The sequence below is a fragment of the Chiloscyllium punctatum genome, chromosome 4, assembly GCF_047496795.1.
Source record: "Chiloscyllium punctatum isolate Juve2018m chromosome 4, sChiPun1.3, whole genome shotgun sequence".
In the NCBI taxonomy this organism is placed as follows: Eukaryota; Metazoa; Chordata; class Chondrichthyes; order Orectolobiformes; family Hemiscylliidae; genus Chiloscyllium; species Chiloscyllium punctatum.
The window spans coordinates 50,038,037-50,066,017 of NC_092742.1; the positions used below are offsets into that span (position 1 = coordinate 50,038,037).

Sequence of the window (27,981 nt, forward strand, 5' to 3'; positions counted from 1 at the left end):
AAACTAATAGAAAGAAATTGTACATTTAAGGAATCCTTAATAGCCTGAGGATCGCCTCATGCATTTGGCAGCTATTAAACTCCTTTAATTGTTGCATTACAGAGGTATATGAAATAAGGTATCATATTGTTGCATGACACATGATTTGGCTGAACAAGGTTCATCCATTAAGGGGTGGCAAGGTGGCTCACAGCACCAAAGACCCGGGTTCAATCCCAGCCTTGGGCAACTGTCTGTGTGGAGTCTGCATGTTCTCCTCCGGGTCATCCGGTTTCCTCCCACAGTCTAAAGATGTGCAGGTTAGGGTGAATTGGCCATGCTAAGTTGCCCATGGTGTTCAGGGATGTGCAGGGTAGGTACATTAGTCAGAGAAATGTAGAGTAATAGGATAGGGGAGTGGGTCTGGGTGGGATACTCTTTGGAGGGTCGGTATGGACTTGTTGGGCCAAATGGCCTGTTTACACACTGCAGGGATGCTATAATTCTATCTGCCAAAGATAAAGTTCATCCAGTATGAAGTTCTTGCAATCAATTACACACAACAAACTGAGGAAATTCAATAGTTATTTCTGTTAATGTGCAACACTGGAAAGGAAGTGAAAAATAAAGACAGCAAGCTACTGAAGGATTTTAATTTATAGCTTGTTTCCAAGACCATGTTTTAAAATCAAACATCTCCAGTACAGGTTAAAATTGCATCTCTTTTAGCTACTTTTATCATGCAGACAATCCTCTTTGATATTTCTAACATCCCATAATTGATGGGATTAATCATATACAAACAGTGGCTCAGTAGTTGACACTGATACCTCACAGCACCAAAGACTTGGTTCAATTCCAGCCTGGGGCGATTGTGCAAACTCTACACAGACATTCTCCCTGTTGCTCTGTGGGTTTACTCCAGGTGATCCACACTGCAAAGATGTGCAGATTAGCTGGATTGGCCATGCTAAATTGCCCTGTAGTGTCCAGGGTTGTGCAAGCTTAGTTGGATTAGCTATGGGAAACGTGGGCTAGGCAGATGGGTTAGGTCTGGATGGGATGCTGAATTTGGGATGGGCCAGTTGGCCTCTATCTGCATTGAATAGTTCCTTTGATTCTAAATTTACAGGTGGCTCAGTGGTTAGCGCTGTTGCCTCACAGTACCAGGAATCCAGATTTGATTCCAGCCTCAGGTGACTGTCTGTATGGAGTTTGCACATTTGTCCCATGTCTGCATGGGTTTCCTCCAGATATTCTGATTTCCTCCCACAATCCTAAAATATCCAGGTTAGATGAACTGGCCATGCTAATTTGCCTAAAGGATAGGTTATGGAATGGGTCTGGGGTTACTCTTTAGAGGGTCGGTGTGGACTTGTTGGGCTGAAGGGCCTGTTTCCACACTGTAGGGATTTTAATTCTAAAGAAATCTTTAAATGCTTCAAAATTGTTTGGAATCCATTGAAAAACAAAGGAAAGTGATTATCAGAGATAATGTCATATTGTTATCATTCCTGAAGTCTTTTCTTTAATTTAAGCTTCCCCTTAGACTTCTATTCCAGATAAATCTTCAATTTTATAAGCCATTACTAAATTGGACGCTGGCATGCAGTCGCTGATTCATTCTTCATTTGCTCCAGGCTGATGGTTTCTGACACATAGCTGGCAACCCATTCATAGTGCATTATATTTAATGCATTTAAGTGAAAATTCTAGCCTGCTTCACATGATAAAATCGATGTATTAAAATGAATTCTGAAAATCCAGAACTCTCAGTTTTCAACAAATGAATCTTTTGAGTGTCAAACATTTGACTTTCTACCAGTTAGTGTATTACCAGGAATCTTCCAGCAATCATCACAATTCACCAAAGGAGTAACGGCCGTACGATTATCTCATTTATATGTTCTCAAATAGAACTTTCTTCCTGAGATTGAAAATTAAACAGAACCTTGTTGTCTGAAATGTTGGCCCAGACTTTACCTCTGAGCAGGTTATGGTGAACAAAAGGTGTTGTGAATTAGGAATTCGTGTGCTGAGCCAGAAAACAGATCCGAGATACTTTAAATCTCTGCAACATCATGACTCCATTCTTCCTTAGCACAATGTGGATACCTCCCACTAACAAGGTTCCAAATTTCCCACAGTTCAGCCAGAGGCTGTTTTAAAATAATAGTTCCCCTCTTAAAGTAAAATTGTATTCTCTTCTGCTTCATTTGGACTGAGTAAAAGAGAATTTAATTTGAATCACAGGAACGTTTTCATGTCTCTGGGTTTTTTCTGTAGGTAATGCTGGAAAAGCCAAGTGGCTTAAGAAGCTGCCTCTAATTATATTCCCTCTAATTTGATTTTCTTCTGCGTAGACTTCTGTCTGAAGTCAGAATTCACATTAAGAAAGGTATTGTTGATACACTAATCGGAGTAACTAAAAATCCACATGGCTTAGAGGGAATGATGGTCTCTAGTCAATGGGAGAAAGACTTCAAAAGACCAAGCACACTAAGCAAAGAAAGAGAAATTCTCATCTTCAGGAGCATTACTCCCAATACTGTCCTTTCCAAAGAACAATTATTGGACTCAAAACATTGACTCTGTTTTTGTCTCCATGAATGCTGCCAGACCTGCTGAGTTTCCCCAGCACTTGCTGTTTCCATTTCAGATCTCCAGCATCTGTGGTAATTCACTTTGTCACCCCAAGGACCTGGATGCAGTGCAAGAAATAATTCAACCACCTGATGAAGAAGCAGTGCTCCAAAAGCTAGTGCTTCCCAATAAACTTGGTGTTTGTGTGATTTGTAACTTTGTACACCCCAGTCCAACACCAGCACCTCCAAATCATCTTCAATAATCTCAACAGTGTTAGAGATGACGAGTGCCATCTTCCTTTTGCCGTCTTTGTAAACAACATTTGACAACAGGCCAACAGCCCTCTTCTTCTCAATTTCACAATTGCCTGCTCCCTAAACATGACCCTCACCACCCAACACAAGACGACATCACCTCTCATTTTCATTACAAAAACGCACGCGCATCTTCCTTCTTCCCTTCACAGCATTCACAATCAGCACTCTCTTTTCAGTAAACTGTGAAATGGTGACATAGCGAGACCATCACTGGACTGGTAATCTAGAGAAAGCAGGTTAATGATCTGGCACTTGGGTTCAAACATCAAGATGGTAGCTGGTATAATTTAAATTCAATTTACAAAAACTGGAATTTAAAGATTGTCATGTTAATGCTAACTGTGAAACCACAGTGATTGTTGTAATAAAACTCATCTGGCACACTACTGTCCTTAAGGGAAAGAATCTGCAATCCTTACCTGGTATGGAATGAGCTGCCAGAGGAAGTGGTAGAGACTAGTACAATTGCAACATTTAAAAGGCATCTGGGTGGATATATGAATAGGAAGGGCTTGGAGGGATATGGGCCGGGTGCTGGCAGGTGGGACTAGAATGGGTTGGGATATCTGATCAGCATGGACACATTGGACTGAAGGGTCTGTTTCCATACTGTATGTCTCAATGACTCTATGGACTGGCTTATATGTGACTCTGGAATCTACAGTAATATGGTTGCCTCTTAATTTACTTCAGAAATGGCTGAGCAATTAACTTAGTGGCAAAGCAATTATCGATGGGCAACAAATGCTGGCCTAGCTAATGGCACACATCTTCCATGACAGAGTAAAAAAAATTACACACTAACTCCCACTCTCAACAGGTTAAGACAGCATAAAATATAAGGGAGAAAAGTAGTATACAGTCAGGAAATGTCAAACAACATTATGACTAATTTAAAACTGGAACAGTAAGTGTTGGATATCAAGGGCTCTACTGGAGTTGTCAGAATACGATATTTTGAATCAATGTCCTTTCTCAACAAGATCTTTTAACAATGCTTTGTGACCATCAAAAATGCTTGATTGAGTCAAGTTGCCATGTGATTTCTGTCATCTGTTCAGCCTCTCAAGGCATTCTGGCACTTCTTCCTTCTCCCATCACAGTAGCTGCAGCTCACAGAAGAAAACACCTAAAAAGAAGAGAGTTAATGGTGTATGCACTTCAGTCTGAGAAATACAAATATTGAAATTAAATCACGTTTTCCTTGCTGACCTGGCATGCTTCCACACTGAAGTGCAATTTTCAAGCTAAGATCCTTCAACAAAGTAGTGAAAAACAAACGTGAGTTGCATACGTTGCCACTTTCCATAAGTAGTCAGAAGAGGAAATGAGAATAGGAAGCTGTCAAACTAATAATAGAATTTACAACATCCTCTCACTGTGGTGACAAAAGTTTCTAGTATACATGGAACACTGCTCCTGTCGTTTAGATCAGTAGTTTATCAATTGTTTCTCAGAAAGATGTTTGCTGCATTTTACTTATTCCTGTGTTACACTCCCTGAAGAGTTACTGTAAAAGACACAATTTTAAAAATTGAAAATCACAACAATGTTTGGACATGAACATACAGATTTACTGGAGTTCTATTTTGAAGTATACAGGACAAATCAGACCAGTTTTACTGTGTTTTACCTTCTGGGCATTGAGACATCCAGTGTGCTCTTCCTGATAACGTGGAGCAACACAGAGGTGGGAGGTAGGAATGTGCCAAGGAATCAGTGACATTTATTGAAAAGAACTGTGAGAGAAAGAGGCAGAAGGTCTTGCACAAGGAGAGTGGTCTCATACAGCCTGGTTTCAGAGCTCCCATTGACTAGAAGGAGCAACAGCATGCCAGGGAGTTCCAAGCACAGGCAGCAGGACATCAGCAACTCAGGGCCAACTCAGCGGGCCAGCCTCAGATAGAGAAGAATGTCAGAGAAAACCAATTCCATTCTTCAAGCATGAGAGGGCCTACTGTCCAAGGCTCAACCACCCTCAGAGGTGGGGCAATGTCACCTGAGAAGCCAATTCTGATTGTTACATCATATGGTGGGATCAATTGATATCTAAGGGATTTGGTGGACATCCAATGTCAGTTGACGTGAAGATCAGCACAGCTCTCAACCTTACAGAATTCTGTTGGGAAAATGTATGGGATTCCAAATCCTGTGCAGCATCTGCGCATCAAGGGACTGACCAGTGATTATGTATACTTCTACAGCTTCATCGGTTTGGGCCTCCTCACTGGATCACCCTGAGTGCAGGGTGCTGAATGGCCATTAAGGCTCCTAGTGAGCAGCCAGAGGAGTGGTACAACCTGAGTGACCATCAGCAGGCAACAAGCTTTCAGATCTCTTAAATGATCCAGTGAGGCCTTTTAGCATGTCTTGACTTTTGTGTTATGATGATCTGCTGGGCACAGTTCAATCTGGTACTGAAAAGTGGGGAGGTATTGAACAATAAGCATATCTGGAATAGCAATTCCTCCTCTGATAAGTATATTCAAGGCTGAGATAAACAGAATTTTTGTTTTATCAGTAAGGGATTTAAGGGTTATGAGCAGAACACAGGAAAATGAATTAAGGATTAATCAGATCAATTCTTAACTCATTGAATGGCACAGCAGATTTAATGGGCTGAATGGTCTAACCCTGCTCCTATGTCTCATGATCTTATGGTCTCTGAAGAAGATATAGAGTAGGCTGCAGATGAGGGGGTTCATGATAAAGATCTCGTGTCAGGACCCTATGAGTATACATAAGGACAACGTGGGACATGCTTATCCAAAGAAGCTTCACATGACCTCTACTACCTGCTGCAACCATAGCAATATACTGTGACCCCTTCATTTTGTACCCTGTCATGCAGCACCCAAGTGTACATCATACACTGGTCAGACTTAGGATTGACCTGGTGCAGCAAAGTTCATTCATTTCATCCTTTCATTAAGCCAGGTTGTAAACAAAGTCCGAAAGTGCAGGGAGAATTGAAAAGAGACGTAATAATGTCACATTAACCTTTTACTGCACGGCAGAACAAACTTTGCCTTCTGTACTGGAGTTTGGGTATAGAGCTTAGCCTAGAATGAATTTAGAATGAATTTAGCTGTCCCCAGGTTGTCTCAGGTCTGTAAGGCCCAGGCAAGCTGCGCGGTTGTTCTGTCTGTGCAACAGCCTTCTCTGTGCTTACAGCAATGTGAGGCAATGGTGTCACTAGGGGCTGAGGAGCTGCTATCCACACTTAGATCACCCTGAGAGGAGCCCACAGATGTTGTAGCAGTTGGTCCTTCTCCTTATTAGGCACACTTGTGTCTCCCTGCTGACCTTAGAAAGCTAAAGACCTGATGAAGACTCACGGTGTTTTTGCATCCTTGCAACATTGAGCTCAAGGACAAGGTGATGAGAGAGTCTAGGTCATGGTGCACACCTCCATGACCATGGGTTTTTCTGCTGAAGGGTATGAGCGAATGATGTGACAGTGTAAATCTGCTCCTCCTCAGAGGGAGCTTGTTGTCCCTCATTCTCTCTGGTTCTGATTTCCAACCTGACCCAGACCTTTATGAGAGAACAGACAGATTGAAGTGTTGAGGACTTCTCATTATGTCTTTCAAATTGTCCCTACTATTTTGTTTAATTAATCTTTCATGGAGATGTGGGTATCACTGGCAACACCAGCATTTATTGCCAGTCCTTAATTGCCCTTTAACTGATTAGCTTGTTAGGCCATTTCAAAGGACAGTTAAGAGGCAACTGCATTGATATGGATCTGGTCTCACAGATAGGTCAGACCAGGTAAGGACACCAGATTTTCTTCACCAAAGGACTTTAGCTAACCAGACAAATTTTCACTGCAGTCAATGATAGTTGTCATGATCACCATTTCTGAGACCAACATTATATTTCACATGTATTAACTGAATTAAAATTGCATCAGCTGCCATGTAGGATTGAAACAGTAAGCTGAATCTTACCAGAAATTGGCTACGTGTTAATTTTGGCAAGTTTTATGGAGGGTTCTGTTCCATCAGCCCTAGTGAGGCTATTTTCCCTACTCACCTCATTACTTCTGTACACATCTCTATGGCTCCCTTGTCATATCCTCCCTCTTACCACAAGTGGAAATACTCACTACTGCAAAGGCATTCTGGGATTCCCAACACTGCACCATTTTTAAAGTCCAGCCATGCACCCAGTCAATTCGTACCAGGCAGGAGTTGCTCTTCATTGTGCACACAGCAGGAAGCCAACCAAAAAGAAACACTTCTCAGGGTGCAGAAGTGGCAGGCCCAAGATTTCATTGCACAAAAATGTGTGCATTCATGTCTCTATTGCCTCTTAAGAACCAAGTGCCATAGGTTACCCTTCTTTAGCATTATTCTATTTTACAGCCCTGTCCAAGGGAATGCTATACTTTCTCCAATACCCCAATGTAAACTAATATCTTATTCGATTACATACTGGAAATTCTCCAAATGTTGAAAAACCTTCAGTTTTATTCAACAACAGCAAATGTGAAGAAAAATCAAACAAACAGAAGTATTTGCCTTTGGTAACAAATGGAACTTCCAAGCAACAACAAGTCCACACTCAGTGAGTGATTACTGCACCCAGTTTGTATCTATTGGAACTGGGTATCAATTAAATTCTGTCAGACTTGTTGCGACTGACACTGTAGCACTCTATCATTTTGAAAGTAATATTTCCTGATGTCCAATGTTCTCATCTTCCTTCTTGGAAGACCACTACTGCCCTCTCAGCTCTTCAACATTGATAACATTCTCTTTTTGACTGTTTATATTTTGCAAAGCCCTGCAGGTTAGCACAATGTGGCACATTTTGTCTCGACTGTATTACAAGGCCTCCCCAGATCAAACCAAGTCACAGCACTTCATCTTCAATAAACCTAATGTCTTCTCCACAATGGTCCTGGTTGTATATTGGGCTGCATTGAATCTGCACTTCGAATCAGTCAACAGGTTGTGTAATAGAGTCATCAGTCTTGAATGCTGAGGGTAGTCCTTGTCACCCACAAACCATACTTGTCGGAATTCAGCCCTTGGAACTTTGGTACACTCACTCATACAATGGGACATAAAAGACCCCAACAAGGAGAGCTATGGAATGCCTCTCAATGGACATTTGTCATAAGGACGTTCTGATAAATGCAGCACAAGGCAGGTCATGTAAATATAGTGAAAGTTTGTAAGTGCTGTATGATTAATGATATTGTGTTCCCCCACCCCCAACATCGTGCAAGAAAGGCAGCATTGCATATAACAGCATGTTGGAAAATACATAGTTCAAGATGAAAGGAGATCAGCTCTGTGCCTTTGGACAGCCTATGAAACCTTACGTTGTCTTTGTGAATAGTGGCTCCCAGATGTTTCTTTATGTCACCTGTTTTCACAGACATGATTACCTTCAATCTGTAATGGCCAGGATTGCTGTGACCAGGATTTGTATACAGGGAAAGGCACTGCATGCTTTTCACACACAGGGGACTATTATACAGATAACTTCAATGTGTAATATGACAAAGCCAGATTAATGCAAATACCCCTTGAGGTGCCTTACATTGCTCACAAGTAAAGCCCATGCCCTCAAGCAGAAGCAAAACACTTGTTCTCCCCAATCTGGATATGGTCACAGCCATTTTCCATTTCCAGTATATACTTACAATGTATATGAGTGTGGAATGAAACACACCTTGATTGTGGAGTGAGCAGATCCCTGACAGATCTCTAAAACTTCCCAGCTGGCTTCCTGCAACTTCCTGGATTGGCTGCACTGGACCTGAAAGGCTTTCAAGGAATAATCAGGGAAGGGAGGATGAGGGTATTGAGCTGAATAATCAGTCATGGCCATATTGAATGATGGAGCAGGCTCAAGGGATCGAATAGCTTTCTTCTGCTCCTGTCTTTAGTAGATCTATCAGAAATGGCCACTCCTGATCTATAGTAATACAGACCCTCTAATCTTGACCATCCAGCAGCTAACCATGTCCAAGCCCCTGAACTGATACAGGACAATATCCTTAATTCAAGGACCCCCTTGACTGAAGACTATCTCCTTTTACTCGCCTGCAGACTACTGGTACATGAACAGGAAAGGGTTAAACGCAAGCAAATGGGGCTAGTTCAGTTCAGGATACCTGGTCGGCATTGACAATTTGGACCGAAGGGCCTGTTTCCATGCTATATGACTCTCTGACTCTATTTCGTTGAAGCAAATGCAATGTATGCTGCTGGCACATACTGCAGATGAGAGGCTGATATAGACAGTGCCAAGCAGTAACACGTCCACATTGATGACCACTGACAACTGTGCCAAGCCATGAGCTTTGTATCTATGCTGAATAGCAAGACAGGACAGAAGGACGGTGGGCCTTTAAGATTTGAATGAGGCAGCAAATTGCAAAAAGGCAAGGTAAGGCAGAGAGGCTGTGAGCACAGTAATGTGAGTGAGCAGTAGGAGAACAACATAGGAGTCCTTAGTATATCATAGTCCAACTCATGAGCTGGACGCTTGTCTCTGCACACAGAGTCCCAGCAGTAGCATTCCAATGAAAGGTTCTGGTGTGCTACAAAGTGCAGCATGGAAGGCATCCATTTTCCAGGGACCAGAGACGTGTTATGAGGGTTCAGAGGGGCTGGTCAATGTCCACAGACAGTGGGAGATAGTGGTTGCGAACCATGGAGGCTGCCTTGGGATGTTGAAGACTGTTGTCCAAGATGGAGGATTTGAGGAGCAAGCAGCAGTCACTGGGTACCTGCTCTGACTTTCATGTCTGGAATTCTATCAGTGGGAGAATGGGAACTGCACATCAATTAGACAGAATTATGTAATAACATGCTACTTCATACAAATGGATTAAAATAAACCTCTCACTACTCACAAACAAGAATTTTGTTTCACCCATCAACCCTTGTTTGGAGAATCATTAATTATTATTCATTAATTATTATCTCATTACTGTCAGTTTCACCCTATTTTCACAATTTTCTCGCTAACGCCCACATTGTTTGGGACTGGGAAGTTTCTGCCCACAGCATCAGCCTGAGCTTCTGATTTAATTGTCCAGTGACATTTAAACAATGTAGCCATCTTCTTCCCCTGATCCTGTGGAGCTCCAGGAGTCTAATGGTGGATAGAGGACCACTATGCCTCGAGTGAATATCAAAACATCCATATTCCGCTGCACTCATTCACTTACACTCTCATTTGACACCACTGCTTCATCAATGATACAGCAACATTCCAACTGCTGTTTCCTATTCCTTTCTATCTTGCCCTCATATTTTATACTAGTGTTGTCTTTTTTTGCAAAAACTGAAATCATGGAATTGATATGGTATGGAAGGAAGCTGTTTGATTCATCATGTCTGTGTTGGCTTTCAGCATTGTTCAGTTTTCTCATGGAGACCATCACAATACATAAGATGGTGGCGTACAAGTGCCTTCTCCATGTGACGACTCCCAAGGGACATTGGAGGGTCGGTCATGCCTCAAAATGCTACTTCCTGACTGGTTCTCACCGATTTTCTCACGTTTCCACATGCATGTCCCAAAATGAAAAGTACAGAATACTCATCTTGGGAAACTGTGAAAGATCATTGGTGTGTTTGTAGCACTTGACCCATGCTGTTAGACTGACCCCCACAGTGCTGTGTTCGATCCCGATCAAGTTTCACTTGCTCAGGTGACCTGGTCTCCTCTTACTGTCTCTGGGGAAGAGGACTTCTTGTTTTACCCTTGCAGCCTGGATGAAAGTCTGTATCATGGGCCACTCAGGACCTTTCATCTGCCACATTTATAAATATATTTGGTTTTATGTATTTATTTTTAAATCCCATTCCTTCATGCTGCTTTTTTAATACTGTTCAACTATTTGTTGAACAATATTACTGTTCAACTATCCTTGTAAGGACATTTTTATGTAAAATTACATGAAATATTGGCTTCTCTGTCCTCTTCACAGATGCACCGACCTTTATTTTCTGCTTCTGTTTTGGAATTGTATCTTATTAACAAACTCTGTATTTATCTCCGGGAGCGTTCTCTGCAAAAACAGAACGTAAAAATCTGTCACCATTTATTTAGAGCTGGCATGCCTTCATATTGCCTTTCAATTAATTAGTACAATTTAATTTTAAAATATGGATCTCAAGGTAAAATTAAATTATACAGAATGGCCATATCTTTTGGAGCTGTGCTCTCATTCATCTGGAAGAAGTTTGAGAAATTATCTTACTACCAACAGTGGCTATGAAGCTCAAGTATCAAAAGAGCTGAAATCAATAATGCTGTAAAGAAAGTTAGAGTCAGGTTACAAAAGAGTTGCGGTAATCTGCAAAGAAATGGAGTCATGCTGTTATTACTGAACCTTTATTTACTGTAATGACTGTTAGAATATATAATTTTCTTACATTTGAAGGTCAGATTTAGACAACTTAAAGTTGCCAAACTGCTTATCTTGTTGTTCATTTCAAGCCTATGGTTATTATTGTCAGCTGCATTAATCTTTGGAGGATTTTAAAATACAACAAATAAACAATCTTTTACTTTTCTCTTTGTGATATCTCTGAGGTTTAATACAACATTTTCCCTGTATTACATACTTTGTGTACACCTTTTATGTTTTGTTTTATCCTTTCAGAAAATATGGACTTCCTTGGCTGAGCCAGCCTTTATTACCTATCCCTAGTTGCACTTGAGAAGATGATGGTGAGCTGCCTTCTCGACCTGCATCCATTTGGTGTAAGTATACCTCCAATACCATTACAGAGGGATGTCTGGGATTTTGATCCAGTGACAGTGACAAAGGAACAGTGATATATTTCCAAGTCAGGTGGGTAGCTTGGAGGGGAATTTGCAAGTGGTAATGATACCCTTGCCCTTTGAGATGATAGTGCTGCAGTTTTTCCCTAATCAACCAGTTCAGAGATAATATTAGACATCACTAAACAGGTGGCACTTGAACCTGGGCATCCTGGCTCAGGGTAGGGACTCTACTACTGCATCACAAAATCCCTATTGAAAGTGCTGCTAAGGAACCTTGGTGAATTTATGAAGTGTAGTGTAGAACATACCCCTGTTACTAGTGTATATTGGTGATTAATTGAGGGAATATTTGTGGATGTGAAGTCAATCAAGCTGACTGCTTTGTCCTCGACTGCCTCTGCTCCAACCTAGTTTACTGTATCCACTGCTCCCAATGTGGCCCTCTCTACAGCGGGGAGACCAAACGTAACTTAAGGGAACGTTTTGCTGAGCACAACAGTTGGGCCCACAGGGGCTGACCTGACCTCCCAGTTACCACCCATTTTAATTCCACTTCCCACTCCCTTTCCGGTATGCTCGCCCTTGGCCCTCCTCCATTGCCACAATGAATCAGATTGCAAATTGGAGGTGTACACCTCATCTTCCGTCCAGACAGCCTACAACCCGGAGGACTCAATATTGAGTTCTCTAATTTCAAATAATCTCCCTTCTCATCACCTGACTGTCTTCGAACCCCTCTTCCTCCCTTCCATTCCTCTCATTGACCTTCCTTCCAGCTACTTACTGGGTTCGCCCTTCCCATCAACCAACCAGGTCGTACCCTCTACCTGTGCTCACTTATCCCCACCTCACCACCCTTCTCCCGACATTCCCTTTATCTGCAGCTCCCCTTACACCCATCCCCAGTCCTGAAGAAGGGTTATGCCCAAAATGTTGACTTCTTCACCTCCTGATGCTGCCTGGCTTGCTGTGTTCTCCCAGCCTCCTACTTGTCTACCTTGTCCTCCATCATGTCAAGTTCGTCAAATGTTGATGGAGCCAGACTCATCCAAACAAGTCTATTGATTGTTGAAAAGTTTGCATGAGAGGGCAGCCCATGGCCAGAGGTGGTACAAGATGGTTGCTCATGTGAAAGCCATACTTGGAATGGTCTCTGGCCTCTCCAAAACATGCAGTAAGGGAGCTCCAAATAAAGATTAATTTGTGTTACTGAACACAGGACTCAAGGACTATTCTTTGACATATATCCACAACAATAATATTTCAAGGTTTTTGTACACAATCATCTCAATAACACTGTGCTTCAGCCATTGTTTCCCATATCTCACAACCCTATAGCTCAAGTACTGAGAAAATTATGTTTTTTGACAGAAAGACTGCATTACTGATGTATTTTTCCAAGTTAATGATTGTACATTTTTTGAAGGAACCATATCATCCTTACAAGCAAAAAGCAGGAAATTATATTTGTCACCACTCATGTTCTAATTTGCACCATTTTTTTTCTCTTCCCTAGCTACAAGGAGGTAAGTTCTGTATTGGGAAGTAATTGATGTTATTTCTCATTTTTCTGAACATAGGCATTGTAAGATATAGAGATGTTTAAACCTAAAGGTTTCACAACCTCTCAGAACTCTTCTTTAGCTTTTAATAAAAAACTGCAGATAGATTTACAACCTACTATTAACAAAAATAAGAAATAATAACTTTCCTTTGTACATTGATAAGAAAACCTATTAAAAAACAAAGACATAAATTCTGATTGTAAATGTCAAAACTATCAACACATTCATATTTCATTCCACACAATGAATACCTGCTTAACAAAATCATACACAAAAATCTAGTATAAACACATCAAAAGCTCATTCAGCCCATAATAAATTCTACCCTATATTTTTAATAGCAAAGACTGCTTAATATTTGGACATCTGTTTATTTGCCTGATTCAATGCTGATACTAGTGAAGGAACAGCAGAATCAAACAACCATGTTTTTTGCTTGTCATGAAACCATGCTTTTAAATGGGGAAAGATGCCAAATAACAAAAAAAATCTTCCTCCTCCCTGCTAGGTGTTCCACAACAACAATCACCTATCTTAATCTACTTTCTCTCAGTCTTTCTCAACTATTTACACTTTATTTTGTTGTATAATATGTTCCAGTGCCTCAATGACTGTTTTAAATCCATTAGGTAACTCAAAATAAGCCTGGCCTGTATTTGGAGTACCTGCTTTTGTGTTCCTCTTCTTTCTCTCTATTTTTAACTTCACTAATGCATTCATCTTTTCAGTTTAAATCAAATCAAAACAAATTAAAACTGATGAAGGTTCTATCCCAAAATTAACCTCCCTTTCATAGAATGATAGAATCCCCATGGTGTGGAAGCAGACCATTCAACCCATTGAATTCACACTGACCCTCTGAACAGCATCCCACCCAGTCCCAACCCCTTACGCTTTCCCTGTAACCCTGCATTTCCCATGTTTAATTAACCAGGCATGCACATCCTTGGACACTATGGGGAATTTAGCATGGCCAATCCACCTAATCTACATATATTTGGACTGTGGGACGAAACCAGAGCACCCAGAGGAAACACACGCAGACATGGGTAGAATGTGCAAACAGACAGTTGCCCGAGGGTGGAATCAAACTGAGGTCCCTGGCGCTATGAGGCAGCGGTGGTAACCATTGAGCCACCTTGCAGTCCCATGGTTAAATTGCCATAGTCCTACAACACCGTAGGGCTGCTCAGTCATTAGAGAGACAGAACTAATGGTGGTTTAAGCTGAAAGCAACCAGACCGCAGGCAAAGGTTGAGGTTGAAAAGGAAAGCCCTTCTTGGCAAGCTGGTGTGGGAACTGAGCCCACACTATTGCTATCACGCTGTATTGCAAACCAGCCACCTGGCTAACTGAGTTAATCTTGAGCTTTACCTTCGGAAAAGAAGTTTTCTTTTCCACCCAACGTTTTAAGGTGGCACAGTGGTTAGCATTGCTGCCTCAATACTAGAGCCTCATGTTTGATTCCTGCCTCAGGCGTCTGTGTGGAGTTTGCACATTCTCCCCTTGTCTGCGCGGGTTTCCTCTGGGTACTCCGGTTTCCTCCTGCACTCCAAAGATGTGTAGGTTAGGTGAATTGGCCATGCTAAATTGCCCATAGTGTTAGGTGCATTAGTCAGAGGGAAATGGGTCTGGGTGGGTTACTCTTCAGAGGGTCAGTGTGGACTTGTTGGGCCAAATGGCCTGTTTCCATACTGAAGGGAATCTAACCTAGTCTAAATTTAAAAGGAGAAGATCTTGCTAGTGAGTGGCAAAAGGCCTATTTGCACACATTAACAACTCATTAGTACTTAATCTCACCTCATTTATATGCAGTTTGCTATTTTCTCGACAGTGGAGAGAAACTAAATGGTGACAATTCTCAATCTGAAAGTCTGATGAGGTACATGGTGGCTCCAGCTTGCACCTGTAAACCTCTCTCTTTGACAGCATTCTGTAATGTCTTAGGGCATACTTCATGGCAAGTGGCTGCGCACGTCTCTCATTCTACAAAGACTGGCATTGGTCACTCATCAACACCATCAGGTTATTATGATACAGCTCCAGTTCACACATAATACAGTTCACCACTCAATACTACACCTTGAAGCCGAGTGGCACCTTTCTTTGTAATGCTGCTGCCAGGCCACCATGGGACAGGCAACATCTCCTATTTTGCAATGCCCTATAAGCTAGCACAATGTGGCACATTCTGATGTTTAACATAAGCTTTGGCACAGATGAAGTGATAAATTAAAATCCATTTCTTAATAATATGTAAAACAATTTTCATCATCTTCGTTATAGTCAGAGCTCTAATCTCCAACCTTGAATGAGGTTGACATGCACTTGCAGACTATGGGGATTAATTTTCTTCAAATGTAGCTTTAAAATGTTATCTTATTGGTACATAGAGTCATAGAGATGTACAGCATGGAAACAGACCTTTTGGTCTAAGTCGTCCATGCCAATTAGATATCCTAAATTAATCTTGTCCCATTTGTTAGCATTTGGCCCATATCCCTCTAAACCCTCCCATCCGTGTACCCATCCTGATGCCTTTTAAATGTTGTAATTGTACCAGCCTCCACCTCTTCCTCTGGCAGCTCATTCCATACACACACCACCCTTTGCGTGAACAAGTTGACACTTAGGTCCCTTGTAAATCTTTTCCCTCTCACCCAAAACCTCTGCCCTCTACTTCTGGGCTCCCCAACCAAGGGTAATCAAGGACAGGAAGCCATTTTCCAAAAAATGACTTTATACTTTGAGATAGGACCCTGGCTTCACTACAGCTGGTTCATGAAAACTGCTGACATGTCTCCCCATCCAAAACAGTTAACAACCTACTTGTAATGATACTGTTTGATGGCAAGTGGTTAATAATTTTAAACCATCCATTTATGAGGAAGTGACATAGACAGTCTATTCACTAATCCTCCCTGGAACAAAATTTACTTTATGGTTGTTTTGGCATCTGTGCAATTCCAATAAAATCAAAACCATAAATGTATATCAGAGAGAAATGCTGAAATGTGTTTTTGTCTTGCAAATTGGTGCTATCACAGCTCAAATATTTAAACATAGAGGAGCAACATTACTGTTTTAAAGAAGGAATATCTAAATTTTTGCAACAAGTACTTGAATATTTACTGATGATTATGGAATCGGATGCATATTTACTATTCTTTGCCTCATCATGTAAAAACACACTGGCTCCTTCACTGCTGTTTGTTTCGAAAAGATATGATCTATAAATTAAAATGGAACAGTGTCGGATAAAACATAAGGTTGTACTTAATGAAGGAATTCATAGAACAATATAATGGTATTTGTATGAAATTAAGAATTTCAATGGTTATGACAGCCTAGACATTAGTTACCAATATTAACAGATGGCTGTTTAACGCTTCTCTGACATTCCTTTGTATGCTTTTTTAGAATATGACTAATTTAATGAAAATTATAAAATTAACACTTGGAATAAATTAGCAAACATAGACCATGTTTTAAATAGCTTCTACATTCATTGTCGATTAAATATCATTCAGTTTTTTTTTATTCTTTCGATGGGCATCATTGCCAATACTAGTGTTAATTGTTCATCCCTAATTGTCCTGGAGAAGATGATTGTGAATTGCCTTCTTGAAACATTGCCATTCATGGGGTAGGTAAATATGTATCTTGGGAATTTTGACCAGCTATAGTGCAGGAAGGGCGACATAGTTCCAAATTAGGATAATGTGTAACCCTGGAAGGGAATTTACAAATAAGGGTGTTCATCACTCTGCTGCCACCATGTTTCTGGTTGGTAGGAATCGGGGCATGAAAGGTACCATCAACATTGGCCCTGAACATAGCTCTCCTGGTCCTGTTTCCCCTTACTTCTGATGACAGCCAATAAGAACATAAGGAGCAGAAACAGGCCACTCTGCCCATCAGGTCTGTATCATCATTCAGTGATAGCATGGTTGATCTCAACACCATATTTAAAAAAATGTCTCTTTTACTTTTGAATATCTATCTCAGCCTCGAATACACTAAATGATACAATCTCTTCAGACCACTGTGATAAAATAAAATCTACAGTTTCACTACCCTCTGATGTATGAAGGAGGAGTTGATGGCCTAGTGTCATTATCGTTGGACTGTTAATCTCAAGACCTGAGTAATGTCCTGGGGACCAGGGTTTGAATCCTGCCATGACTGATGGTGGAAATTAAATTCAATAAACAATGGTAGGGCCCTGGGGAGTGTTGTCAAACAGAGAGACCTAGGGGTGCAGGTACATAGCGATTTGAAAGTGGCATCACAAGTGGACAGGATGGTGAAAAAGGCATTTAGCACGCTTGACTTCATTGGTCAGAGCATTGAGTACAGGAGTTGGAACATTATGTTATGGCTGTACAAGACATTGGTAAGGCCACATTTGGAGTACTGCATTTATGGAACAAGCTGCCAGAGGAAGTAGTAGAGGTGAGCACAATTACAAAATGTGAAAGACATTTCGACAGGCACATGGATAGGAAAGATTTAGAGGGATATGAGCCAAATGCAGGCAATGGGACTATGAGTTTTGGAAAGCTAGTCGGCATGGACAAGTTGGGCTGAAGGATCTGGTTTTGTGCTGTAAGACTCTATGACAGTATAAAATATGTTAGGAAATGTAGATGGTAACAGGCTGGTGCAGCAAGCAATTAGGAAAGCAAACGTTGACCTTCATTGCAAGAGGATGAGAATTTGCTTCCTTGAAGATGAAATATATTATTAATCCCTTATTATTTATTATATTTTGATTATTAAAGCTGTACAACTCAATCTAGTAGTGCACTCATCTAGTTTCAAGGTCAGGCATTTTAGAATAGAATAGTAATTTGTTGTACTTTTCACAAAAAGAATAGTGAAAAGTGTTTAAGTCACCAAATCACAATTCCTATATTAATAACAGAAGGCAAAGATAAGAAAAAATAAATTAAGACAAAATCCATCTTAGTTCAATTCAAGGCTCCTGGGTTCAGGAAAAGACAAAACAACTGCAGAAAGCCAATGAAACTTCCACGGAAGAAGACTATGCTGGGCTGCTGGAATACCAACCAGGTTGCTACATTCTGCAAAAGCCGCCCCAAGGACCAACCTTGTCGCTGCAACTGGCCAACCATGCCAGCCACTAGAATCACGAGCCACACAACTCGGCAGAATCTTGAGGCTATCTCCAAGGACCTATTTTGTGGCTGATGTTGGGCCGGAAGACGTCGCAGAAGCCGCCCAAGAAATCCCATGCTGTTGAATTATGGTCCGAAACCAGCTCATTGCCAAAGCCACCACCGACCTAGATGAATGGAATCCTAGGCCATGCTGCCAAAGATGATGCAGCCACAATGGCCATGAGGAAATGCTGCTGCAGCTGCCTGAAACATCTGTCCTTCACCAAAGCTGCAGCACAAACAGGAATTATTTTTAAATTGGATAATTTGCAAAATCAGAACCAAAATAGGACAGGAAGAATTTAAATGAAGGCTGAGCAGGACTTGGTCTCCAGATTTTTAAATTAGCTGAAGTTGAATGGATGTGGTTGATTGTAGGCCTGCAAAGGAACTTTGAAACAGGCAGCAGAAAAACAACTAATAATAATCACTCCAAAAGGTTTTAAAATGATAAAGATTTAATTAAGCAGTTACATTTTCCACAAATACCAAGAAGAATTAAATCTCACTCAAAAGAACACCAGTAATTCTCTACATCCACATAATTATAATAAATCAGATTATGCCAACTTGGTTGTCAAAGAGAAACTAATTAAAATGTTGCCTTAAAATCCTCTTTGGGTTCTATTCACAAATGGTTATTTCTCAAACATCTTGTGATTCATCTAGCCATCTAGAAAGTTGTTTAGATCAGATTAGGGTGGTGAATTGACTTTGACTAATTTAATATAGGTCATTCAATGCATTAGTGAATTTCTTTTATCCTAATCCTTGGAGGGCAACTATAATTTTACTATTACAGAACAAAAATGACATCATATTTCATGATAACTTATATATCTATTAGCTACAAACAATTTAATCTTCAGTTAGGTATCGTAAAACATGTCCATTCCTAGGTCTGAACATACTAATGGCACATAACAAATTGGAAGCAATTCCACTTTATATGATGCATCTTTATTACATTACTAAGCATTAGCACATACTCACAATGCCACTGGTCGCTCAGAAGGCTCATACACAATGGTCTGCATAGATGGTCAATCCATCAACAGATCTGCTGGGGCAATTTTAGCATAGAGTCCTAAATTCAAGGATTTTTAATACCCTTTCTCTTGCTGTGACTGTAATACTTATTTTAATTAAGAACAAAATACAATAGATATTGGAGATTTGAAATTAAAACAGAAAGTGCTGGAGAAAGTCAGCTGGTCTGGTAACATCTGTGGTAAGAGAAAGTGTTGATATTTTGAGTTCAAGAGTCACATCATATTCAAAAATTAATGCTGTTTCTCTCATTACAGATGTTGCCAAACCTGCTGAGTTTCTTCAGCACTTTCTTTCTGAATACTTGTTTTTGATCCATTTAATTGGTTTTTGATTAGATCAATGTCCTATTCAAAGCTATTCACAAATGTGCTCCTCCTGAGCTGCCTTTTTAGGTTATGCTTGAAGAAGGAGGTCACCTCCAGTTCCCTTATCTTGTGGTCACAGAAAGAATGGGACACAGTTCTCCAACACAGCTTCATATTAGATTTTTAAAAACTACTACACAAACTGTGACAAAAGTATACATCTTGACCAATCCTGTCTTCCTATTCTCATACCCTTAGTGCAGTTCTTCTAATAGGCTACCAATTTCCTTTGTTGCCAATTCATGAGACAAAACATTATCTCATTGCACACTACCAGAAGTGAGTGATACAATACACAAATAAATAATATATTGGTTTACAGAGCTTTGGTGTGTGTTCATATGTATGTATAGGCTTACAGCATTGCTCAATATTTAATCAAGTGAATAAGTCTCTTCCTCGAACAATAGACAGAGGTGAGCCCACTGAATAGCATCTAGTTTTACATAAGGCCAAAACGTACTCCTGTTTGTAATTACTATTATCATTGCTTTCACATAGTGACAAAACCCAACAATATCCATTCAACATCTTCCATGCACAAGAATCTCAACACCATCTCGGACAAAACAATGTGTTTGATTAGTAATTCTTTAATCACGTTCACCATTCACTTCCTTCACCATCAATCTACAGCAGCAGCAGCAGTATCATCTGCGAGCTTCTTTGCAGCAACTCATCTGGGCTCCTTCAACAGCTCTACAACCTCAACCAACTAGAAGGGTAAGGGCATCAGATGAATGAGAAGCTCATCACCAGGACTTCCCTTCCAAGCTGTGGGGAAGATGGTAGATTTTTTCACTGAATAAATTATAGCTGTACATTACATTATTTTTAATCTGGTTCATTGAGTTGAACTAATTGCCCTCTCCCAATGATTGTTGGAAATTGGGGCACTTAACTGAACAGTAGAATGCAGGCTGTGGTCCGTGTCATTATCCTGTCTCAGCAGGACAGGAAAACCCCAGTCGTGGATGGATGGCTGGACTCTAAATGCCAGCAAAAGCCATATGGTGTCAGATGAGCATCTGATTCAAGCAGAATGTCTGTAATCCTGTGTCACAATGTTCCAGATAGTTCTTTGAATCATATGATGTGCAACAAAATATGAGAATATGTAGCTGAATGCAATTTAGAGAACTTTGTCTAAGAAATATTTACATACTATACATGGAATAATGCTTGAGAGATGTTAGATGAATATGTTCAGCATTTGAAACAAAAACAGAAAATGCTGGAGAAACTCAGCAGGTTTGGCAGTATCAATAGAGAGAGAAGCAGATTTAAACTTTCAAGTCTGTTATAATAGTTCTTCTTCAGAATTGAAGTGTGTTTTTTTTTAATATGCTTTTGACAAAGACAGAGGCTGAGTGCAAAGGTCAAAGGGGTTGTTAATGGTAATAATCAAGAGATGCAAAATGGGTACAAATTAAGGAATGAAAGTGAGTGACCACCACTACCAAACACACTTTCCCCACTCTTCCAGTGTCAGCATTTCAGTGACACCCTGGTCCAAGTGCAGGAGACAGAGAGAGAGAGAGAGAGAACCTGCACAGTTACTGCCTTTGTTGTTTTTGAATACATGTGCCGCTGGAAATCGGAGTGCATCTGGGAAAATTAACAAACAGTGAATTTCACAACTAATCTTGGAGGAACCGGTTTGGGCGAAGTTCACAACACAGAATGAGATAAGTTAATTGTTGTTTTAAGTCTGTCCAAGAGAAAGGCTGCAATAGTGAGTACAGTGGGTTCTTTCTTGATTATATCTTTTTAGAGATAAGTCTCTTGATTAAACTTAAAATATAAGCCAAAGCTATTAATTTAACCTGGTGCAGTGCTTTGTAGAGGAATAAGATGTTGTTATTTTCTGAGTCTGTAGATTGTGAAGGAGCAAAAATGGCCTTTGCAGTGATATGTACTTCTTGTCAGATGTGGGAGTTTAAAGAGAGTTTAAGGGTTACTGCGGATTATATCTGCCATAAATGCTGTTGAATGCGAATCTTATCAGATCGAGTGGATCAGTTGGAGAGACAGATAGAAGCGATGAGGAATTTGCAACAGCAACAATATGTGATGGATGGCAGTTATAGGAAGAGGGGAAAGTCTAAGATAGAGTCACATATATGGGTTAACTCCAGGAAGGGTAAGAGAGGTAAGCATGTAGGGCAGGAGTCTTTTGTGGATATACCCATTTAAAACAGGGATGTTGTTTTGGAAAATGTAGGGGATGATGGATTCTCCGGGGAACATAGCACGAACAGCCAAGTTTCTGGTATTGAGACTGGCTCTAATGCAACGAGGGGTACATCGGCTTCCAAGAGATCAATTGTGTTAGGGGATTCTGTAGTCCAAGGTACAGACAGACGTTTCTGTGGCCAGCAGATAAAAAGCAGAATGGTGTGTTGTTTCCCTGGTGCCAGGATCAAGGATGTCTCAGAGAGGGTGCAGAACGTTTTCACTGGGGGAGGAGGGCCAGCAGGAGGTCATTGTCCACATTGGAACCAACGACATTGGAAGGGAAAATGTTGAGATTCTGAAGGGAGAGAGTTAGGCAGAAATTTTAAAAGGAGGTCTTCAAGGGTAGTAATATCTGGATTACTCCCAGTGCGATGAGCTAGTGAGGGTAGGAATAAGAAGACAGAGCAGATGAATGCATGGCTGAGGAGCTGGTGTATGAGAGAAAGATTCACATTTTTGGATCATTGGAATCTCTTTTGGGGTAGAAGTGACCTCTACAAGAAGGACAGATTACACTTAAATTGGAAGGGGACTAATATACTGGCAGGGAAATTTGCTAGAGCTGCTCAGGAGGATTTAAACTAGTAAGGTAGGGGGTGGGTGGGACCCAGGGAGATAGTGAGGAAAGAGAACAATCTGAGACTGGTACAGTTGAGAACAGAAGAGAGTCAAACAGTCAGGGCAGGCAGGGACAAGGTAGGACTAATAAATTAAACTGCACTTATTCCAATGCAAGGGGCCTAACAGGGAAGGCAGATGAACTCAGGGCATGGTTAGGAACATGGGACTGGGATATCATAGTAATTATAGAAACATGGCTCAGGGATGGGCAGGACTGGCAGCTTAATGTTCCAGGATATAAATGCTACAGGAAGGATAGAAAGGGAGGCAAGAGAAGAGGGAGAGTGGCATTTTTGATAAGGGATAGCATTACAGCTGTGCTGAGGGAGGATATTCCTGGAAATACATCCAGGGAAGTTATTTGGGTGGAACTGAGAAATAAGAAAGGGATGATCACATTATTGGGATTGTATTATAGACCACCTATAAATTGAGAAACAAACTTGTAAGGAGATCTCAGCTATTTGTGAGAATAATAGGGTAGTTATGGTAGGGGATTTTAACTTTCCAAACATCGACTGGGACTGCCATTGTGTTAAAGGTTTAGACGGAGAGGAATTTCTTAAGTGCGTACAAGACAATTTTCAGATTCAGTATGTGGATGTACCTACTCGAGAAGGTGCAAATCTTGACCTACTCTTGGGAAATAAGGCAGGGCAGGTGACTGAGGTATCAGTGGGGGAGCACTTTGGGGCCAGCGACCATAATTCTATTTGTTTTAAAATAGTGATGGAAAAGGATAGACCAGATCTAAAAGTTGAAGTTCTAAATTGGAGAAAGGCCAATTTTGACGGTATTAGGCAAGAACTTTCGAAAGCTGATTGGAGGCAGATTTTCGCAGGTAAAGGGACGGCTGGAAAAAAGGAAGCCTTCAGAAATGAGATAACAAGAATCAAGAGAAAGTATATTCGTGTCAGGGTGAAAGGGAAGACTGGTAGGTATAGAGAATGCTGGATGACTAAAGAAATTGAGAGTTTAGTTAAGAAAAAGAAGGAAGCATATGTCAGGTATGGACAGGATAGATCGAGTGAATCCTTAGAAGAGTATAAAGGAAGTAGGAGTATACTTAAGAGGGAAATCAGGAGGGCAAAAAGGGGACATGAAATAGCTTTGGCAAATAGAATTAAGGAGAATCCAAAGGGTTTTTACAAATATATTAAGGACAAAAGGGTAACTAGGGAGAGAATAGGGCCCCTCAAAGATCAGCAAGGCAGCCTTTGTGTGGAGCCACAGAAAATGGGGGAGATACTAAATGAATATTTTGCATCAGTATTTACTGTAGAAAAACATATCGAAGATATAGACTGTAGGGAAATCTTGCAAAATGTCCAGATTACAGAGGAGGAAGTGCTGGATGTCTTGAAATGATTAAAGGTGGATTAATCCCCAGGACCTGATCAGGTGTACCCGAGAACGCTGTGGGAAGCTAGAGAAGTGATTGCTGAGCCTCTTGCTGAGATATTTGTATCATTGATAGTCACAGGTGAGGTGCCAGAAGACTGGAGGTTGGCAAACGTGGTGCCACTGTTTAAGAAGGGCTGTAAAGACAAGGGAACTATAGACCGGTGAGCCTGACCTCAGTGATGGGCAAGTTGTTGGAGGGAATCCTGAGGGACAGGATGTACATGTATTTGGAAAGGCAAGGACTGATTAGAGATAGTCAACATAGCTTTGTGCATGGGAAATCATGTCTCACAAACTTGATTGAATTTTTTGAAGAAGTAACAAAGAAGATTGATAAGGGCAGAGCAGTAGATGTGATCCGTATGGACTTCAGTAAGGCGTTCAACAAGGTTTCCCATGGGAGAGTGATTAGCAAGGTTAGATCTCACGGAATACAGGGAGAACTAGCCATTTGGATACAGAACTGCCTCAAAGGTAGAAGACAGAGGGTGGTGGTGGAGAGTTGTTTTTCAGACTGGAGGTCTGTGACCAGTGGAGTGCCACAAGGATCGGTGCTGAGTCCTCTACGTTTTGTCATTTAGATAAATGATTTGGATGCGAGCATAAGAAGTACAGTTAGTAAGTTTGCAGATGACACCAAAATTGGAGGTGTAGTGGACAGAAAAGAGGGCTACCTCAGATTACAACAGGATCTGGACCAAATGAGCCAATGGGCCGAGAAGTGGGAGATGAAGTTTAATTCAGATAAATGCGAGGTCCTGCATTTTGGGAAAGCAAATCTTAGCAGGACTTATACACTTTATGGTAAGGTCCTAGGGAGTGTTGCTGAACAAAGAGACCTTGGAGTGCAGGTTCATAGCTCCTTGAAAGTGGAGTCACAGGTAGATAGGATAATGAAGAAGGCGTTTGGTATGCTTTCCTTTACTGGTCAGAGTATTGAGTACATGGGAGGTCATGTTGCGGCTGTATAGGGCATTGGTTGGAATATTGCATGCAATTCTGGTCTCCTTCCTATCGGAAAGATGTTGTGGAACCTGAAAGGGTTCAGAAAAGATTTTCAAGGATGTTGCCAGGGTTGGAGGATCTGAGCTACAGGGAGAGGCTGAACAGGCTGGGGCTGTTTTCCCTGGAGCGTCGGAGGCTGAGGGGTGACCTTATAGAGGTTTACAAAATGATGAGGGGCATGGATAGGATAAATAGGCCAAGTCTTTTCCCTGGGGTCGGGGAGTCCAGAACTAGAGGGCATAGGTTTAGGGTGAGAGAGGAAAGATATAAAAGAGACCTCAGGGGCTACTTTTTCACGCAGAGGGTAGTACGTGGATGGAATGAGCTGCCAGAGGAAGTGGTGGAGGCTGGTACAATTGCAACATTTAAGAGGCATTTGGATGGGTATATGAATAGGAAGGGTTTGGAGGGATATGGGCCGGGTGCTGGCAGGTGGGACTAGATTGGGTTGGGATATCTGGTCAGCATGGACGGGTTGGACCGAAGGGTCTGTATCCATGCTGTACATCTCTATGACTCTATGACTCCTCCACCACTATGAACACTCCTCTCTCTCCCATGTAAATGCAGACGGTGTAACGCAAGCCCAATCACCGCCACCCTCCTCACTGTCCAAAGCTCCAAACTCACTTTCTGGGAGAACCGTGTTTTACTATTACTTTTCTCAATCTAGTGTACTGCATTCATTGCTCACAATGCGGTCCCCTTTACATTGACAAGACCGAATACTGACACCGTGGTAACTTTGCTGAACACCTCTGCTTTCTCCATAAGAATGACCCTAATCTTCCAGTTGCTTTCCAAGTCAATAAACTACGTTGCTTTCATGCTAACATTTCTGTCCTGGGCCTGCTGCAATGTTCCAATGAAGCACAGCACAAGTTAAAGAAACAACACCTCATTTTCTATTTAGCCATTTAACAGCCTTGAGGTCTCAACGTTGAATTCAATAATTTCAAAAACTGACCTCATTATGTCTGTTCTCTGTTTCTTTTCACATTTTCACCAACCCCACAGCCTTGTCTTGTTTGTGTCTTATTTACTTTGCTCTTAATTTTGAGAAACCATTCCCTCCCTTTCACACCTTAACTTACACTCATTTTATATCGTTTACTTCTTTCTCAACATTAACTACCTCTTTGCCTTTTGTACACAGCCTCTGCCTCTGTCATAAGTGAAAAGAAACATTTTCCAACACCTTTCAGTTCTGAAGATGAGTCATATGGACTCAAAATGTGAACTCTGATTCTCTCTCTACAGATGCTGCCAGAGTGGCTGAAGTTCTCCAGCATACTCTGTGTTAGTTTCAGATTTCCAGCATCCACAGTATTTTGCCATTATTCGAATGTTTAGCATTGGTCTGGTAACATTGCCAACATTAATTTATGGACCCAAATATAACGGTCTAGGTAGCAATGCAAATACTTTCAAAGATTCTTTTCTCTTCAGAAAAAATACACACATATGCAAACATAAAATGTAAGTGTTTGAAGCGATAATACACCTGACATAATGTCGACCTCTCCACCCTTCAGGCACTCTCCCTATATTCCTGATGAAGGGCTTTTGCCCGAACCATCGATTTTACTGCTCCTTGGATGCTGCCTGAACTGCTGTGCTTTTCCAGCACCACCAATCCAGAATATGGTATGCTACGTCCTGGCAAAAGTTGCAAAGACCATTGAGATAGCTAAAGACAAGTTAATGTCCAAGTTACTTGTTATTTTCACCTGCCATATCTCAGCAGGGAAATCTTAGGGAAAGAAAAGCACACAGGAAGACGGACGAACATTAAAGAACAGAGAAGGAGAATGAAGAAATTCATGCTATTTTTTCTTTTGACTCTCTTTAACAAACATGTTCCAAGTTCTCAGTAGAGTACAATACAGTAGAGTAATGACACACCTCATTTGGTGTGATAAACAGAGGAGATTAGCAAATAGATTTTATTTTATTCTTGGTTCCATTATCTCACAGACAATGCCACAAATTGTGTTGTATTAAAGTTGTAAAGCTAATGACGCGGTGGACAATTTTTAAATGTAAGTGAGGACTTTAAAAATTTAGCATCCTATTGTACAAGTACATCATTGCTATTCTGACCTTGCCTGTCCTTTTCAAAGTATTATTTTGCATTTAGATTAGATTCTCTACAGTGTGGGAACAGGCCCTTTGGCCCAACCAGTCCACACCGACCTTCCAAAGAGTAACCCACCCAGACCCATTTCCCTCCGATTAATGCACCTAACGCTATGGACAATTTAGCATGGCCAATTCATCTGACCCGCACATCTTTGAACTGTGGGAGGAAACCCAAGCTGACACAGGGAGAATGTACAAACTCCACACAGGCAGTCACCTGAGGCAGGAATTAAATCTGGGACCCTCATGCTGTGAGGCAGCAGTGCTAACCACTGAGCCACCGTTCCTGAATCATTAAAGGTTAATGTTTTACAAGGTTTATTATCTCCCTGTTTCTTCTCCACAACAGGAAACCATATTTTGGGCATGAGAAAATATGATCCATCACTTTGTTTTTTTGTTGCACTAGATTGCTTTATGGCTGAGCAATGGCTGTGTGGATGAGCAATTCCAAAAACTGTCCTAGCCAGTTTGAGAGAGCAACTGAGCACCCAGCAGGCTGGCAGCCAAAGGAGAAGGTAGAATGATCATTTAACTCACAGCCAATGTTTCCAGCAGCAGCAACGGTTCTGTAACCTTAACTCACCCTGTGTCACCTAATAGAAATAGCCTTCCCGTTATAATTGATCAAAAATTACCAGAAGCTAAATGTGAGTCACCTCCCTTCTCTTCCCTCTCACACACTGCCTTGGAGTGTCATCAAATTACAGTAAGTGGTGCCTGTAAGTCTGTACCTGACTCTGCTAGCCACTTATTCTTT

At 41.1% G+C, this 27,981-nt stretch overlaps 1 long non-coding RNA gene across 1 annotated transcript in view; it reads left to right on the forward strand.

The window, feature by feature from the left end:
- The window catches only part of LOC140476285 (uncharacterized), an 89,532-nt gene that overhangs the window by 28,435 nt on the left and 33,116 nt on the right, over positions 1-27,981 (forward strand). Inside the window, exon 4 of the long non-coding RNA XR_011960442.1 lies at positions 11,521-11,621. This is a non-coding gene — a long non-coding RNA (uncharacterized lncRNA). The remainder of the gene's footprint in view (positions 1-11,520; positions 11,622-27,981) is intronic.